The 18,701-nt window shown below is 37.8% G+C and overlaps 1 long non-coding RNA gene across 1 annotated transcript; it reads right to left on the minus strand.

Annotated features, from left to right (window-relative positions):
- Positions 1-4,727: 4,727 nt before the first annotated feature.
- On the minus strand, positions 4,728-18,122 carry LOC143669792 (uncharacterized). Its single transcript, XR_013169061.1, has 3 exons — positions 18,001-18,122; positions 14,966-15,112; positions 4,728-4,816 (listed from the first exon to the last, which is right to left on the minus strand). It is a non-coding gene; the product is annotated as an uncharacterized LOC143669792 (long non-coding RNA).
- Positions 18,123-18,701: the final 579 nt, after the last annotated feature.

Here is an 18,701-nt window from a genome sequence, read left to right on the forward strand (position 1 = left end):
CATCCTGACCAAAAAGGGAAAAAGAAGCATATCTAATAAAGCATGAGTGGCAGAGAGAGTTCAAATAGAGTCAAGAGGTTTTTCTGGAGGTTGCTCTTACACAAGCTTCAGTTAGAGTTTGCTACCTGTCATAATCAAGACCATTCCAGCCAATCCTAAAGAATACCTAGGGCAATATATGAAAGATTTCACAAGGATTCCATGTACTGGTGTAACTTTCTAGAAACCTACAACCTCCAGATGGGTCCCCTGGTCCAGATAAGTCCTGAAACCTAGAGGGCACACCCTCCCCAGAATATCAGATAGTTCCATCGCCCTACCCCATGTCAGTGACAGACCCTTCCAATATCAAAAAGTTAGAATGGCTATAGTCCAAACATCCCTACAGAGAGTGATGAAAGTTCAAAGTTGATGGTGGAGTTATAATACAGTGAAAATAGGATTTAACAAATGAATATAAATGCTGAATCATTAAGCTGGTATCACTTTTAGTCTCCAGTATCTTAGAGCAGCTAGAAGTAAAAACCTAAAAGTAACCCATGTCAAACTCCGATGTTCTACAACTAATTGTGGTGCTGTGCTTTGAAATGTATTGCTTTTTTGTATATATGTTATTTTTCACAAAAAAAGAAGGGAAAAAATTCAATTGTGATGATAAAAAATAGTTAAGTCTTCTAGCCTCCTATATTCTGGAGCAGCTAGAAGGAAAAATCTGAGATGATGGTATCGTTACCCATGACAAACTCTGGGATCTGTCCTATAACTACTTGTAGAAGAGTGCTTTGAAAACTATTGCTTTTTTCTTCCTTTGCTTTGTATATATGTTATACTATACAATAAAAAAGTTAAAAAAAATTCTATTGTAGTTTGTGCTTGGTGAGTGTAGAGTGCTTGTAAATACAAATTAATTTTAAAAATTCTATTAAGCTTTAGCAGACATATCGTTTTTTTATTACTTTTAATATTTTTGTTATTTTATTATTCTGTTTATCATATCACCATCTTGGTGGTGGGCTAATTTCTGTTAATTTATTAAGTTGTCTGATCAGTTCAGTTGACAATGAGAATGGGTCAATGAACTGTAGACAGAGTGCTGCATACGTCCTACCTTGATAATCTAGTTGGGCAAGTAAATATCTGAACCACATGATTTTTATTTTATAGATAACTCAAAAGAATGTTCTTCAATAAGTTATTTCAGTATTTGAATGCTCCAATAGTAATGAAATGTAGAAGAAAAATGCATGGCAAAACTATAGTTTCATAAATTATGGGTCAAATCTAACCCAAATGGTTATTTACCACTACTATGAAATTTGTTACATCTGAGTGTTTTGCAGGAAATTAGAACCATGTTTCTCTTTGTTTTAAAGGTCTGCAACAAAACTATCATGTACTAGAACAAGTTGGTGATTGGTGACTGTATATATGAGACAAAAAGTTATCTGGATATATTTGCTAACATATCTACATCTAGAGAATCAGAATCTCCACAGGAAGTTCTGAGCCAATTATTTAAAAAGGCTCCTTTGATGATTCCTTCATATTTGGATTCTTTCCTGTTCTAGTTTGCTAGCTGCCAGAATGCAACACACCAGAGACAGATTGGCTTTTAATAAAAGGGGATTTATTTCATTAGTTCTTCAGAGGAAAGGCAGCCAACGTTCATCTGAGTTTCTTTCTTATATGGGAAGGCTCAGGGTGATTTCTGCTGGCCTTCTCTCCAGGCCTCTGGGTTCCAACAACTTTCCCTGGGATGATTCCTTTCTGCATCTCCAAAGGCCTGGGCTGAGCTGTGAGTGCTGAGATGAGGTATGCTGAGCTGCTTGGGCTGTGCTATGTTGAGCTCTTTCATTTAAGTACCAGCCAATTAAGTCAGTCATTCATTGCAGAATGACACCTAGCTGACTGCAGATGTAATCAGCAACAGATGAGGTTCATGTACCATTGGCTCATGTCCACAGCAACAGAACTAGGTGCCTTCACCTGGCCAAGTTGACAACTGAATTTAATACCACACTTCCCAAAGCATATTTGGGAAATACCAGATTATGGTGGCGTGTATATATGTGTGTGTGTGTGTGTGTGCAAGTTATCTCTAAGATGTGTTATATCAGGTCATGTATGTGTAAAGGTTCCAGTTCTTATCAGAATAAAGTCACCTAGTAGGAATAATTGTTTTTGTTTTGTTTTGTTTGTTTGTTTTTGGGAAGTGCATGAAAAATTTTAAGCTATTGCTACAATTCAATGTTATTTTTAGGAAATGAAGATTTTCACTTAAGTAAACAGTTTCAAATAACTGAAACAAAAAAAATAACCATGTTCAACTGAATTCAGTTTGACATGTATTACCCTCTTTTCTTGATGCTTGGGACAAATCACTATGTTGTAACTACAATATGATTCTTTTGCTCTTTATAGAATTTCACTTCTTGATTTGTATACTGTATTACATTTAAATGGTATGTCAGCAAAAATACCAAATAGAAGCATTATCCTTTAAAAATTGCCGAGTAATGAGTATCTCCCCTGGGAATTGGGTATGTAGCTTTAAAGTCTTAAAAGCTAGCTATCAGAATACTAGCTAGTTAAAAATCACCAGCAAAATCTTACACATAAAGATCAAAGTAAAATACCCAGGGTTCCTCTACTAGAATCCAATTGCAAGAAGAAATGCAAGCATTCAAAGTACGTCACCAATTTCCTTACCATGCTAGTAATAGGTAGAAAACGCTTAGACAAATATGTTTCTTTTTACCTCTTGAAAAACCCAGACATGTTATCAGTTGTGCCTGATATTTTCAGTGCACAAATTATTTTGTAGTCTATTTAGAGGAATTACTCTGTCAAGATTGCTATTTCTCACATGATTGCTGCGTGGTACAAATTGGTACCTGAGCAGCATGCTGGAGAGGTGCTGCTTTGCTCAAGGAAGTAAACTGTCTCATGGAATACACTTAGTTGTGTAATCAGCTGTAAAGCAGCGGTGATGTAAGGTTAACAATGAAAAGAAATAACATTTTGAGCGGCACTTTTACAAATTTTATGCATATTTGCACTTGCCCATAGTTTGGATTTCACTTACTAGGCTGGAGGCTTTCAAAAGCTGGTAACAGTGTCTATGTTATAACAGCAGAAAAATTGGCTTTTTACAAAATCCTTCAGTGGGATCTGAGATTCTGGCCATCTGATTTGTAATAAGGACAGTAAAATGTTTATCATTGTCCTCTGTAAAATCAGTTGAAGTTGTGTGCAATTGCCAGAGTGTGTAATTGAGTACCCACACGATTGTCCAGTTGGAGTGGACAGTCAGCAGAATTTGACCATTTCATTTGCATAAGTCATTGGAATATTATCACTGGAGGGCTTGCCTCAATTGTCTTCTCTTGTGGAGAATTTAAATCATGTAGGATTATTTTTGTTGACCTTCTGAATGGTACTTTTTTTAAAATTAATTTTTAAATTAAAAAAATAACAACAAACAAACACAAACATTCTTAACATATGATCATTCCGTTCTACGTAATCAATAATTCACAATATCATCACATAGTTGCATATTCATCATCCTGATCATTTCTTAGAACATTTGCATCAATTCAGAAAAAGAAATAAACAGACAACAGAAAAAAGTTCATACATACCATACCCCTTACCCCTCCCTTTCACTGAACACTAGCATTTCAATCTACTAAATTTATTTTAACACTTTTTCCCCCCCATTATTTATTTTTATGCCGTATGTTTTACTTGCCTGTTGATAAGGTAGATAAAAGGAGCATCAGATGCAAGGCCTTCACAATCACACAGTCACATTGTGAAAGCTGCATCATTATACAATCGTCTTCAAGAAACATGGCTTGACATTTTCAGGTAGTTCCCTCCAGCCTCTCCATTACATCTTGACTATTTAATGCGTAAGAATAACTTCCAGGATAACCTCTCGACTCTGTTTGGACTCTCTCAGCCATTGACACTTTATTTAGTCTCATTTCACTCTTCCCCCTTTTGGTTGAGAAGGTTTTCTCAATCCCTTGATGCTGAGTCTCAGCTGATTCTAGGATTTCTGTCCCACGTTGCCAGGAAAGTCCACACCCCTGGTAGTCATGTCCCATGTAGACAGGGGGAGGGTGGTGAGTTTGTCTGTTGTGTTGGCTGGAGAGAGAAGCCACATCTGAGCAACAAAAGAGGATCTCTTGGGGGTGATTCTTAGGCCTAATTTTATGTAGGCTTGACCTATCCTTTGTGAGGTTAAGTTTCACATGAACAAACCCCAAGATTGGGGACGCAGCCTATTGCTTTGGTTGTCTCCACTGCTTGTGAGAATATCAAGAATTCTCCACTTAGGGAAGTTGAATTTTCCCTCTTTCTCACCATTCCCCCAAGGGGACTTTTGAATGGCACTTTTAGAACATGTATTTTTTTTGCTTCTGTTGGAACAGATTAATTTAGGACATATTGCCTGTCCACATTATGTAAGCCTCAGGATTGTACAAAATTTGATTACTCTTTGTGTAAAACTAAAGAGTTAATGAGGCTGCAGCTTTCTGGGAAGGAATAAAACCAGTTTGTCTTCTCTATTGCATGTTTCATTAAATAAATATTTGTGCATGTGTAAATCATTTATATGCATAAACATGACTTTTTTTTTTGACAAAGCATCATAGCTGTATTCTGGGAGATAGTTGACAGAATCACTGAAGTTAGTCAACCCATAATTATTCCTTGTGTAAATGTGTTCAAAATGAATGTTAGATAATGAATAGTAGTTTTGACCATTTTTCGTACTGCTTCCAGTGTGGCACCAGATATTTCACTGTGAAAAAGCAAACACATTTGAAATAAAATAGATAGATCATCAGTTTAAATGATTAAATTATCATATTTTGAAATTAACTGAGAATAATCTTTAAGCAACCATTTCTTTAAAAAAATATTTTTCACAATTTCTGGTTTCAATCTATTTTTCACTTTTATCTACTTTTATGCTTAGAAATAAAGCATATTGTTATTATTATTATTTTATTTATCTTTTTTTTTTGTATGGGCAAGCACCAGGAATCAAACTCTCGTTTCTGACTTGGAAGACAAGATCTCTGCCTCATGGCCCACCCTGTTTTTTATGATTACTTTGTGCAGTATAAAAGTGCTATCTTCTCTATATTGGTAGCCTCACCTTTGCTACTTTGAAAATTATTTTTTTGAAATCTATCATTTGTTGGTGAAATTTTAGAGAATACATGAAAGTGATTTTAGTTGTGTTGAATATTTATATCAGTGAGTACTTATTTTTTGTGTTGAATATTTATATCAGTGAGTATTTATTTTATCAAAAGTCTTTTAGAATGCCAAAGTTGAATGTACACTAAATTTGTAACAAATAGGCAAAGGTCAAAAGGAAGAGATATTTAACTGAAGTCTTCATATATATATATATACAACAATTACAAGAGGTATAAAATTCAATCATAAGCGGTTACCAAGCTAAGTGGATACCAAGAGATTGCTCCAATAATTGCAACGTTTAGAAGGATGTGATTTAAGCTATTGTTGTCTCTGAAATGTTGGCCCATGTCCTAGTTGGGTTGAGTCTTTGCTTACTTACCACTGCAAAGATAATAGAGTCAAGTCTGCAATCACCTTGTTTTAAAAAGGTAAAGGGAGAAAATTTAATTAAAATGTGGGACAACACCACAAAGGAACACATAAAGTTGATTTGGGAATCATAAACTATAATAAAATCAATAGTATTTTCCATCACTGGAATGGAAACATTTTAAATTGACAGAAACAACTCTTTAGGAATGCATTTTTTTTAACTGTTAAAACATTTACCATGAGAAAGAGTGTGTGTATGCATATTGCGCAGTTTAGACTTTTAGACAGTTGGCTGCTTTTTGTTTCATTTTCAGTGTTGATGGTTGTTCTAGTTTGCTAGTTGCCGAAATGCAATATACAAGAAACAGAATGGCTTTTATAAAGGGGAATTTAATAAGTTGCTAGTTTACAGTTCTAAGGCCGAGAAAATGCCCCAATTAAACAAGTCTATAGAAATGTCCAATCAAAGGCATCCAGGGAAAGATACCTTGATTCAAGGCCGATAAGGTTCAGGGTTTCTCTCTCAAGTGAGAAGGCACATGGCGAACACAGTCAGAGCTTCTCTCTCAGCTGGAAGGGCACATGGCGAACACGGAGTCATCTGCTAGCTTTCTCTCTTGGCTTCAGGTTTCATGAAACTCCCCAAGAAGAATCTTCCTACTTCATCTCTAAAGGTCGCTGGCTTGTGGACTTTCTGCTTCGTGGTGCTGCAGCAATCTCTGGCTCTCCCCGAACCTCCTTCATTCTCCAAAATGTTTCCCCTTTTAAAGGACTTGAGAAATGTATCCAGACCCACCCAAATGGGTGGAGGCATGTTGTTACCTGTCATGGTTACGGACATGTGTCAACTTGGTCAAGTTGTGGTAGCTGTTTATCTAATTGGGCAAGTACTGGCCTGTCTGTTGCAGTGAGGACATTTCATAGGATTAGGTCATGATCACGTCAGCTGCATCCACAGCTGATTCCATTTGTAATCAGCCAAAGGGGAGTGTCTTCTACAATTAGTGATGCTAAATCTAATCACCGGAAGCCTTTTAAGGAGGACTCAGAGGAGACAGGCCCCATTCCTGCTTCGGCTGGTGAGCCTCTCCTGCGGAGTTCATCCAGACCCTCCATCGGAGTCGTCGGCTTCACAGCCTGCCCTGTGGATTTGGACTCTGCGTTCCTGAGATCACGTGAGACACTTTTATAAATTTTATATTTGCAAGTGTTCCCTGTTGATTCTGTATATCTAGCAAACCCTAACTAATATATCACCTAATCCAGTTTAACAAGCACTCTGAATTAAATCACATCTCCAGGGAGGTGGTCTGATTACAGTTTCAAACATACAGTATTGAATAGGGATTCTTCCTTTTCTAGGGTCCATACATCCTTTCAAACCAGCACAATGGTCTTAGGTGATTTTAATAGCCTCTACTGCTTTAAAGAGTAAAGAGAGTCTTTAAATATTTGCTGTGGAAATAATAATATTAAAATGATGCCATGTTCCTAGGAAACTATACCTTTATTATGGGGACCCATTTATGTATTCTCAGTATTGATGTCTGTAATTAACAATAAACCCAAATGCTTTTACATATTTGAAACTGATCCAGTCTTTTTTTGTGGTAATCTCGTGCTCTAATTTCTGATAGAATTGTTACGTTGCAGTGCTTGGTGCAAACATATTTAGTTTATTTCACTGGAGTAGAGGAAATCGTTTTCTTGTTTGGGTAAAAAAAATGAATTTTACCTTCTATTTCCATGATGAATGTTCAACAAATCCAAGAATTCTTGAGTACTGGTGCACAGTCAGAGGGAGTAGAGATTACCTACTGAGCCTGTGCCAGCTTGAAAGAATGTATGTACCCTAGAAAAGCCATGTTTTAATCCTAATCCCATTTTATAAAGACAGTCACTTTTCTAATTTCTATTCAGTACTGTATGTTTGAAACTTTAATTAGATCATCTCCCTGGAGATGTGACTCAATCAAGAGTGGTCGTGAAACTGGATTAGACGGAGAGGTGTCTCCACCCATTCCAGGTGGGGCTTGATTAGTTTACTGGAATCCTATAAAAGAAGAAACATTTCGGAGAAAAGGAGAGATTCTGAGAGAGCAGAAAATGACATAGGCACAAGAAGCAGAGTCCACCAGCCAGTGAACTTTGGAGATGAAGAAGGAAAATGCCTCCCAGGGAACTTCATGAAACATGAAGCCAGGGGAAAAAGCTAGCAGATGATTCCGTGTTTGCCACATGCCCATCCAGCTGAGAGAGAAACCCTGACTATGTTCGCCACGTGCCTTCTTCTCACTTGAGAGAGAAACTCTGAACTTCATCAGCCTTCTTGAACCAAGGTATATTTCCCTGGATGCCTTTGACTGGACATTTCCAAAGACTTTTTTTTTTAATTGGGACATTTTCTCAGCCTTAGACTGTAAACTTGCAGCTTATTAAATTCCCCTTTCTAAAAGCCATTTTGTTTCTGGTATCTTGCATTCCAGCAGCTCCAAACTAGAACAGAGCCTAATAAATGCTCACCGAGCCTTGCTACTTGTGATATGAGAGGAAGAATCAACTCAGTTATTTGTTTTGCAAAGCAGAAAAATGTCTAATGTCTAGAATTTCTGCCGAGAAAACCAAATAACTTAGTTAATCCTGTTTGCAACAGTTTAATTAGAGAACGTATGCTTATTTAGACAATGATATAAATGTTTGAAATCCAGTTAAATACTAGTTTTTAACCTGAGTTCTGACATTGTTTCATACTTGTAACTATTTCTTTTCACTATGGGTATAAATTTGAATAAAGGTCTAGGAACTTTGTTTTTCCAAAAGCCAATTTAATTTTATATTTTTGAAATTGTAACCTATGATATAATATTCTTGCATGCTTTTTACTTCTTTTTACCTGTCTTATATTGTTATTGCCAAGAATTAATTCCTATGGGTCTCAATTGTATATATTTGTTTTAATAAAATTATTCTAATATATATAAAGATGAATATCATTTCTTGTTATTATTTTCAAGATATTAAGTTTTTTGTTCTTGTTATTTGTTAAGGATTAAATAAAAGTTGGTTAATGATGGAAGATGCTTTGATGAATAGTATAAGTACCTACTTATAGAAAATAGGCCTGCATGTTTGACTGAGCATTTTATTCACAAAATTTAAATTACTCATTTTTAAGCCTCTTATATTCCTGTCCATCATAGAAGGGTACTAAATTTAATTGAACATTATTTGCTCCAATTCTTCAATGCATATATGCAACCAATCATATATATTCAACTCTATTGCAAATGCAGATTTGCTGTACTTTTAACAAATGTGTTTTTGTAAAAAGAAAAAAGTTCTTGAAAACATTATTTTTTTTGGTCATATGGATGCATGGAATGGATGCTTTTATTTCCTGCAAACTTTTGGAGAAAAAGCTGATCTTCTGGACCTTTTCAGAGCCACCTCATAAAATCACTGAAGGGATCTTAGAATCCATGTTCAGATCAATCCCCTGTTTTTTATAGATGATGAAAATGACATTAATTATAAATTATATGTCTTGCTAATGATGTACTAAATTAGTGGAAGAGAGTGAATCATGTGCTCCTGAATTCACTTAGGCATTTAGGAAAGATTGGACACTTATTGTTTCCCAGAAACTCTGCTAGGTTTAAGAAGAAGTGATGAGGGCGGGCCACGGTGGCTCAGCAGGTAAGAGTGTTTGTCTGCCCATGCCCGAGGACCTGGGTTTGATTCCCGGTGCCTGCCCATGTAAAAAAAAAAAAGAAGTGATGAAATACTGTTTGCTCTCCAAAAGGCTTACAATGTAGTTGGCAGGCTATATAAAAACATAATTAAAGTTCACTGTTACTGTTAACGTCATAAAAAGAGATAACTAGATATAAGTACATAGAGCCACCTATAAAATCTTCCATACCCAAAAACTCAAACGTGAATCTGATCAAGCCTCTAGGTCTAACTAGAAATAATCAGGAAATATAGGGCACAGGAAAACATCATCACACAAAGGAATTAGCAAAATCCAAACTATACCAAAATCTACAGGACAAAGAAACCACGTAGTCTTAAAAGAACTGAAAGATAAAAAGGGTAGGGCAAGCTGAAGATTAAAAGAGACTTAAGAGACATATCAACCACCTGAATTAATTAAGTTTGGATTCCAATTCAAATAGACAAACTATAATTTAAAAAAATTATATAAAGCAAAGGGAAAATGTAAACTCTGTTAATACTGATGATATTAAGGGATTAGTTTTTATAGGAATATGATAATGGTGTTTTGGTTAATTGAAAAATAAAAAGAGCACTATCTTTTAGAGATACATAATGAAGTATTTACACCCAAATGATATGATGACTTAGATTTGTATCAAAATGATTAGGGTAGAGATGTAAAGAAATAGATGGGTTTATAGAGGAAACAAAATTTATCTTAAGTCACTTATTCTGTAAAGATTAAAAAGAACATGGGAGTACATTACATCTGTTCCTCCCTTAATGGCTTGCACATTGTTTCTGAAAACTGCTGCTACTTAAAAAGCCATTAAATGGAAAAAAAATATATGAATCATTTTAGTAGGAAAATTAATGCTATCCCATTCCAACCCAAGATACCTGAACAATTTTTATGGATAGAAAGGTATATTAATTGAATAATGAAAACAGGTTTTTACAAGAAACTAACATCTATTTGAAAGTGTTCATGCATAAACTGTAATGCAATGAAGGTTTGTTTTACTCACCAAAGGTAGAAGAGAAGAGTGGGTAGCAGTTGTTGGAATTGGGTGTGAGGGAGTCATTCGTTGGAAGTTCTATTATTTCTATACAATATTCTCCCAATTTTTCAACTTTTAGAAGGTCTCATGGTACTCAAAATTCACTTAAATATCAACTTATAACACAGGAAAACAATTTTAGGGGAAAATACATGCTAAACATGAGGGTTTTTTAAAACCATGTCAATGGTGCATGTATACAATGTCCTGAGGAGGTTTAGAAGATACTATCATTTTATCCTTTCACTTGGCATATGTAAGTAACACAAAATGTTTTTAGTTCATCCAAACATCATGCAAAAGAAAGGAATGGCTTATTTCTCCCTCATGTTCCGGTGTTGATGTGCGTGGATCAAGGCCGACTCTGCACTGTGTGCCTTCTCATTCCAAGAGCTGGGCTGAAGGATCTGTCCCTCTCTGAAAATTGTCATCCTTGTTGCAGAGTGAAAGATAGAGGCAGAACCACAAGCACAATGTGGCATGTGTCTTGAGTGGCAGCCATGAGAATGCTCCTCATTGACTTTTTCTTTTTCCTCATTGACTTTTTTTTTTTTTTTTTTTTTAAAGAGAGAGGGAGGAAAGGAAGGAAAGACAGAGAAGGAAGGAAGGATGGAAGAAAGGGAAACATCTTTAAACATTTTCTTGTTTTATTATATTTTGTTTGTTTGTTTTTTACATGGGCTGGGGCCGGGAATCGAACCGGGGTCCTCCGGCATGGCAGGCAAGCACTCTTGCCCGCTGAGCCACCGCGGCCCGCCCTCCTCATTGACTTTTGACTACAGGGAATAAAATTGACCAAGAAGCCCAGCTGCTGTACTTTGAGATCTGTTCCTGAGTTTGCACTAAAGTTGTGCTTCCCATAGGCTACTCCCAGACAGTGACTGAGTACACAAAAGTGACACTATGGCTAAGCCATTCCTCATAGACATGGGCCTCCATCGACAGCCAACTTTGATCTAAGAATTCCCCAGCAACCATGCTGAATCTTTCTTAGAATGCATGGCAGTTCAGGATGTTTCCAACCAATCTCCCTTCTCCCTTTCCTTCATTCAGGGCCAGAATTGCTTCCTAGCCTTCCACATTAGAGAAAATAGAGACCATGACTCTCACTTGAACAAAGGGAAGGTGTACTCACTGCACATTATAAAGTATTTGAGTCTTTTGAACCCAGAGTTTCTCTTCTGTAATGAATCCACCACATGTACAGTTGTCATCTAGGCCCTCTGTGTCATCCCCATGGGAATTGGAGACAAGAGAACCAACACAAATATGCTCGTGCTGCCTTCTTTGTCATATGTAATGAAGTCTTTTGTCTCTGACCCAGGAGTCTCATGTCTTCAGTCTGCATCCATAAGACTATGGGAGGCTAATTTGTCAGCTTGCCAGTAGGGTAAATCCTCATACCTTTCATAGTTCTTGGCATGCTAGCACTGGCTCTCGCTGGTTCACAGGAGCTGATTGGGCACATCTCTTCCCAAGTCGCGTCTATTAAGTTCATATTAGTAGCTTTAAACCATCCATGGTAGGAGTATTTATACCACAGAAGTCAAGAATTATTACAAATCAAGGTTTTCCCTACCAGAGAGCCAGTTGTTAAACATTTACTATAACGTCACTGATTGTGTTTCATGAGAGGGCCCAGTAGACACACTCTCCACCAAGACCATCATCAATGCACTGGCAAGAGGGGTGCAAGCTTCACTTAGAACTTCAGTGGTCATTCTCCTCTGGACACCAGGGATGATGGTAAAAGAGACAGTCATAAAGTGGGCTTATTAACATCTGCAGGGATGATGCCTACCCAGCAATGTAATTAATGGAGGCCAGGTGGAAGCACTTGACAACCAGAAGCCAGGAGGCACGATTGCCAAAATGATTGGCAAAGTCAGAGGGGAAGCCTTGCTTTATCCTAAGAAATTGTGGAAATGGATAATAGGGCACTTTTGTCCCCAGAGGCAAAATAGATGAGCAGCCAGCAGGAGTGCTCTTTAATATCTGTAAATAATAATAATAATAAAAAAGAAGTAAGAATGGAAGATCAGGAGGCTGAGGTCAGTTTCTCCAATAAAAGCCACATTTTTTTCTAATAATTTTTTATTAATTAAAAAAATTACAAGAAAGAAATGCAAACATCCTTAATAATGCTCATTCCATTCTACATATATAATCAGTAATTCACAATATCATCACATAGTTGCATATTCATCATCATGATCATTTCTTAGAACATTTGCATCAATTCAGAAAAAGAAATAAAAGGACAACAGAAAAATAAAACAAAATCAGGAAAAGAAAAAACAATTTTACATGCCATACCCCTTACCCCTCCCTTTCATTGATCACTAGCATTTCAAACTGAATTTATTTTAACATTTGTTCCCCCTATTATTTATTTCTATTCCATATGTTCTACTCGTCTGTTGACAAGGTAGATAAAAGGAGCATCAGACACAAGGTTTTCACAATCACACAGTCACATCATGAAAGCTATATCATTATACAACCATCATCAGGAAACATGGCTACTGGAACACAGCTCTACATTTTCAGGCAGTTCCCTCCAGCCTCTCCACTATATCTTGGTTAACAAGGTGATATCTACTTAATGCGTAAGAATAACCTCCAGGATAACCTCTCGACTCTGTTTGGAATCTCTCAGCCATTGACACTCCGTCTCATTTCACTCTTCCCCCTTTTTGTCAAGAAGGTTTTCTCAGTCCCTTGATGTTGAGTCTCAGCTCATTCTAGGATTTCTGTCCCACGTTGCCAGGAAGGTCCACACCCCTGGGAGTCATGTCCCATGTAGACAGGGGGAGGGTGATGAGAAGGCCACTTTTTTTTTTTTTAACTTTTTTTATTAATTAAAAAAAATTAACAAACAAAACATTAAGATATCGTTCCGTTCTACATATACAATCAGTAATTCTTAATATCATCACATAGTTGCATATTCATCATTTCTTAGAACATTTGCATCGATTTAGAAAAAGAAATAAAAAGAAAACAGAAAAAGAAATAAAACGATAACAGAGAAAAAAGATTATACATACCATATCCCTCACCTCTCGCCTTCATTCACCACCAGCATTTCAAACCAAATTCATTTTAACATTTGTTCCCCCTACTATCCACTTTTATTCCATATGTTCTACTCCTCTGTTGATATAGTAGCCAAAGGAGCATCAGACACAAGGTTCCCACACTCACAGAGTCTCATTGTGAAAGCTATATCATCGCTCAATCATCATCAAGAAACATGGCTACTGGAACACAGCCCTACATTTTCAGGCAGTTCCCTCCAGCCTCTCCACTATATCTTGAACAACAAGGTGATATCTACTTAATGCATAAGAATAACCTCCAGGATAACCTCTCGACTCTGTTTGGAATCTCTCAGCCATTGACACTTAGTCTCATTTCACTCTTCCCCCTTTGGTCGAGAAGGTTCTCTCAATCCCTTGATGTTAATTCTCAGCTCATTCTAGGGTTTTTCTCAGTCCCTTGATGCTGAGTCTCAGCTCATTCCAGGATCTCTGTCCCACATTGTCAGGAAGGTCCACACCCCTGGGAGTCATGTCCCATGCAGAGAGGGGGAGAGGTTGTAGGCTGTTTTTAATGGCTTCAAATTACCAAGCCCTGGTGTCTGAATTCCTTGATGGAGGGATTCCACCTGAGTTGGGCTTCACCCCTCCCCTGGGGAAAGCACAGGCTCCAGACAAGCCCCCAAAAGAGCTCACTTCTGCCTATGCCTGGGGCAGTTGCAGCCTGAAAAGGCCTGAAGCTATATCCAGAGGCAGTCAAGCCTTTGTAGATACACAGCCACAAAAACCTCTGTTTCCCTCTTTTATTCCCCCCTTTTCCTGTCAGTCCTGCCCCCTTGGCGCCGGGGCAAAAATGAGCAACCTCTACTTTGATCAGGTTCACCTAAGCTGGGGGCCCGTTTTTAGTAGTCAGAATTTGTTAATTAGTTCCACAATTGGTGTTTGATTGTGCCCAGTCCCTGCTGCTGGTAAAGTCCTTTCCTTTCCCCTCTGGGAAGTGGCCTTTAGGGGAGGGGCACTGGCCGCTGCAGCTTTGGGAACTCACATTTCGGGGGGTGCTCGCAGCTGGTCCAACTGGTCCAGACTGGGGTACACTGTGTGTCTGGTCACTGATGTGGCCCCAGGAGCTGTTCTGTACTGTTTCTGGTTACTTAGTAGTTGTTCTGGAGGACGAACTAAAACGTGCACGTTGTTAAGCCACCATCTTGACCCGGAAGCCCCAGGCCACTGTTTTTTGATAGTGTCCAGACCTAAGCTAGTTTTCAGGTCAAGAACACATTGCTGATGAAAATCTGGATCCCTAGGAAGCAGGACTCCTCAAGACTGTGACAAGTATATTCCATGATGATGCCCCCAGGGATTTGTGGTCCAAAAGGATTTGTGGTCATTTTTTCAGGTGATTCTACACTGGGGAAAAGGGAATAAGTTTGTGTTTTTGTTCCTTGAATGCAGAGCCACAGCCATAACTACCATCTGCGGTCTTATGGAATGCCTAAAGCACAGGTGTGGAATCCTACACATCACAGTATATTACAAGGGAACTACCTTCATAGTGAAGGAGGTGTGGGAAGGGGCTCATGCCCTAGGATGGACTGATCATTTCAGTAGTGGATCTTGCAGTCAGCCAGCCTCACAGAAACCTTGAACAATCTTATGAAGGTACAACTGAAGCAACATCTTTCAGGAAATACTCTGTAAAAAAGGGGGGGCACCATCCTTCAGAATGGTATGCATTTATTAGAGGTCCCTAAATGCTATTATGCCCACAGTAGGAAGAATACATTCTCTGGAGTACTTTCTGTTTGTTTCCTGACCCTACAACTCTGGACTCTTCAGAATTAAGTGACCTGGCTCCCAGTGGTGGTGCACTTTCATGCTGTTTCCAGGAGACTTAGTAAGGGTCCAAAGAAACCATTAAGTTACAGCTGCCACCAGGATACCTTAAATTCCCTGAACCCAAAGACCAATAGATAAGAAGATGGGCCACTGCCTTGACAGGAGTAATTGACTCTGGTCCTCAGGAGGAAGTAGGGAAGCTTTTACACAATCTGCACAGTTGGATGATGTGTGGAACCCAGGTGATTTGCTTGGGCTTCTCCCTTGCCTCATTGCAAGTGTAAATGGATACAAATAGCAACCCTGCTTTTAGGAAGGTACAATTAATGAGGGCTTAGAGCCCTTGGGAATGAAGGTTTGGCTCACACCCCCAGGTGGCTACCAAGATCTTTAGAAATGATGGTTGAGGAGAGAGAGCATGAGTACAAGCTGTAGATGGAGATCAACTACAGTGATGGGGGATGTAGTTAAAGGCCCACAGGAACCACAGAGGGGCTATTCTCTGGATCTGAAAGGAGAAGTAAACCTGAGCATATAAGGGATAGACTGAGCTGATCATGAGAATGATCCTCACAGGCCTCGAACTACAAGGTGTCTAACTGGAGCTGCTATGCTGTGAAATCCATCATTATATTTGACTGAGCCATCACTTCCCATTGGCTGCTTCCAACCAATGACTGAGAGTGATAGAATACTAAGGCAGCCTCTTCTGGGGAGGCGTGAGACCCCTATAATGACTCTGGCTTGAGAATTCCCTTATTGCCTTTCTGAATTTTCTTTAGATTGTTTAGCAGCCTGGAATGCTTCCACTCAACCTTCCTTCCCTCTCTTCTTCACTGGAAGTCAGCCTTTCATTGCAGTCTGTCAGTTTTCTCAGTATTGCCTGGCTCTACCATCATCTTTTCTTATAGAGGTTTCCCCAAATGAAATCCCACCTGTCTTAGTATCAGCTTCCTAGAGGACTCATGTAGCCTATTATGTCCACTTACATGCCATTGGGCAAAGCAAGCCACAACACCCAGCATGACATTGGGGAAATGAAGAACATGCTTCCTATAGGAGGCACTGGAATTCACATGGCAACGGGCAAGTTATATGATCCTTGAACAAGGAAGGAAGGAGTGCATCCTTGGTGACAATGATATAATTTACCCCATAGACTAGATATGACAACATTCGAAATATTAAGTTCTCCATGTAAAGATAGGGGAGCATTATTAGAATTATGAAACAGAAATCTTGAAGATGAACCAACTATGGCACTAGGAATCACTATATAATAGGTGAAATAGAAAACTCACCTATTGAGCTTGGTTGAATACAGAATGCACATTGTCATTGAATAAATTAGACTTGTAGGTCAGATGGAAAAATGATAAGGAAATGGAAATATAAAATAGAATATAGAAGATAGAGGCAGAAGTTCCAATATCATTATAACAGGAGTCACAGGAGGGGGTAAACAGAGGGGAGAAAATATTTGAATAGATGAAGAATAATGAATTTCCCTACAATCTGAATTTAGTGAGAGTCCCCACATTTAGGGTCTTGATAGGATGAAAAGCCAACTGGCTTTGTACTCCATGCAGCGGAAACTCAGCTGTCATTTAGATACTGTTTCAGTTTCTTAAGTTCCACTAGCAAATACTATGATGGGGTTGGCTTAAACAATGGGGATTTATCAGCTATGGTTTTAAGGCTAACGAAAATGGCAAATCAAGGCATCATCAAGGCAATGCTTTCTTCCCAAAGACTGTGGCATTCTGGGGCAGGCTGTCAGTGATCCTTGGTTCCTCTAACACATGGCAACGGCACAAGGTTGCATATCACAGGACGAATATGTCAAGTTGAATTTGCCATCTTAATTGGAACTTCACCAAAAGCAAATATAATTAGGGAAAACTCTACTTAGTGACCTTTGTTCTCTTTGTTTATATGGACTTCATTTTCTTAAAAAATTTTCCTGGTCATCAAATATCATTCACTAACCAACTCAAGTTCTTATTCCAAGTTCTTGAAGTCATATTAGAATCTTGGAAATTATATTTACCTTCACAACAGACTAGCACAATCACTATTGATATTAAAGTTATCAGGGATGACATTTAAAAATTTTATAAACAATGCAATGGATAACTAAATCCAAATGATTTGCAGCATTGATCGAAGTTCATTAAAAAATATTGTTTTAAATAAAAATGTCAGTTACTATGCAATTCCATTAGCTTACAGTGTCCTTATCTTAAATACATGATAGAAACTGATAACTTATTCAGCTTATAAAACAGGTATTGAAAAATTTAGGAAGTTCAATATAATTAGATCTTTTAAGAGATGACAAAATAAAACGTATACTTAATTTATATTCTCATTGTGATAAGATCAGGTAGAAGACGTACCTATTTTTAAATCAAATTTATGAAACCAGTCTATTTGTTCAATGATTCATGTTAATTAGGAGGATTAGGTGAACCTAAATCAAAATATAATTCTTCATTTATTTAACAATATCGAAAGTGTTTCAGATTTTTTAGTGTGTTATTTTATTTTATGAATAGTGGCTGCACTTCTTTTTCTAACCTCAAAATCATGAAATCATCACAACTTGTGTTCTCACTTTCTGTAAGATAGTTTTTTTCTTAAAGGAACAGCATAATTTCAACAATAATAGCTCAATTTTTTTTGTCCCCCCCCTTCCCCTGAGTTTTTCAGTTCTTTTATGCTAGGTTTATATACTTGCTTACCAATTTCCAAGAGCCAATCTTAATAGGAGATTCTTTGACTTGGACATACTTTATACTCTATCTTTCCTTTCTAGAAGTAGATTTGCTCAGAAAACACTTTACATTCACACAGACTAGTCTCATTAAACTTGCAGGCAAATTTGGACATTATGATGACTCCACTGTGGAGGATGTAAGTCAGTTTCCCAGGGGCTATGTCATAGGTAGGACTCTTATTCGGACACAAAGAGCCACCCACAAGTGCCAAACTGGCAGCCACTTCAAATATGGGTTAAAAGTAAATACTGGCACAAGTATTACATGTGAACAAACCCTGCCCAGAAAACCGAATTAAAATGAATTTCTGAGAATTGATAGTTGCTCATTCTAAACAAATTTTGTAAGTCTTTTACTGTTCTTTGGACATAAAACACACAGATTGCTGTGATTACAACTTTCTCTCCCATTTATTCAGGGATTCAATGCTTTCCCACCCAAGGAATGACTTAGAAAACAATCACCATCTGTCACTTACAGGTTCCTCATTCTACTTCACTTTTTTGAAAGTCTGAAGAAGACTTTCGGATACTAAGAGTGGTACTGCAGTACCGAAGCAGAGTGCTTCAGGTCCTGGGGGCAGCTGACTTCATAAATGGGAATATTACTCTAGCTCAGTTACTTGGGCAATTCCTACATCATATCTGCACAACCCTAGGCTCTGC

This window comes from Tamandua tetradactyla, chromosome 26, assembly GCF_023851605.1.
Source record: "Tamandua tetradactyla isolate mTamTet1 chromosome 26, mTamTet1.pri, whole genome shotgun sequence".
Classification (NCBI taxonomy): domain Eukaryota; kingdom Metazoa; phylum Chordata; class Mammalia; order Pilosa; family Myrmecophagidae; genus Tamandua; species Tamandua tetradactyla.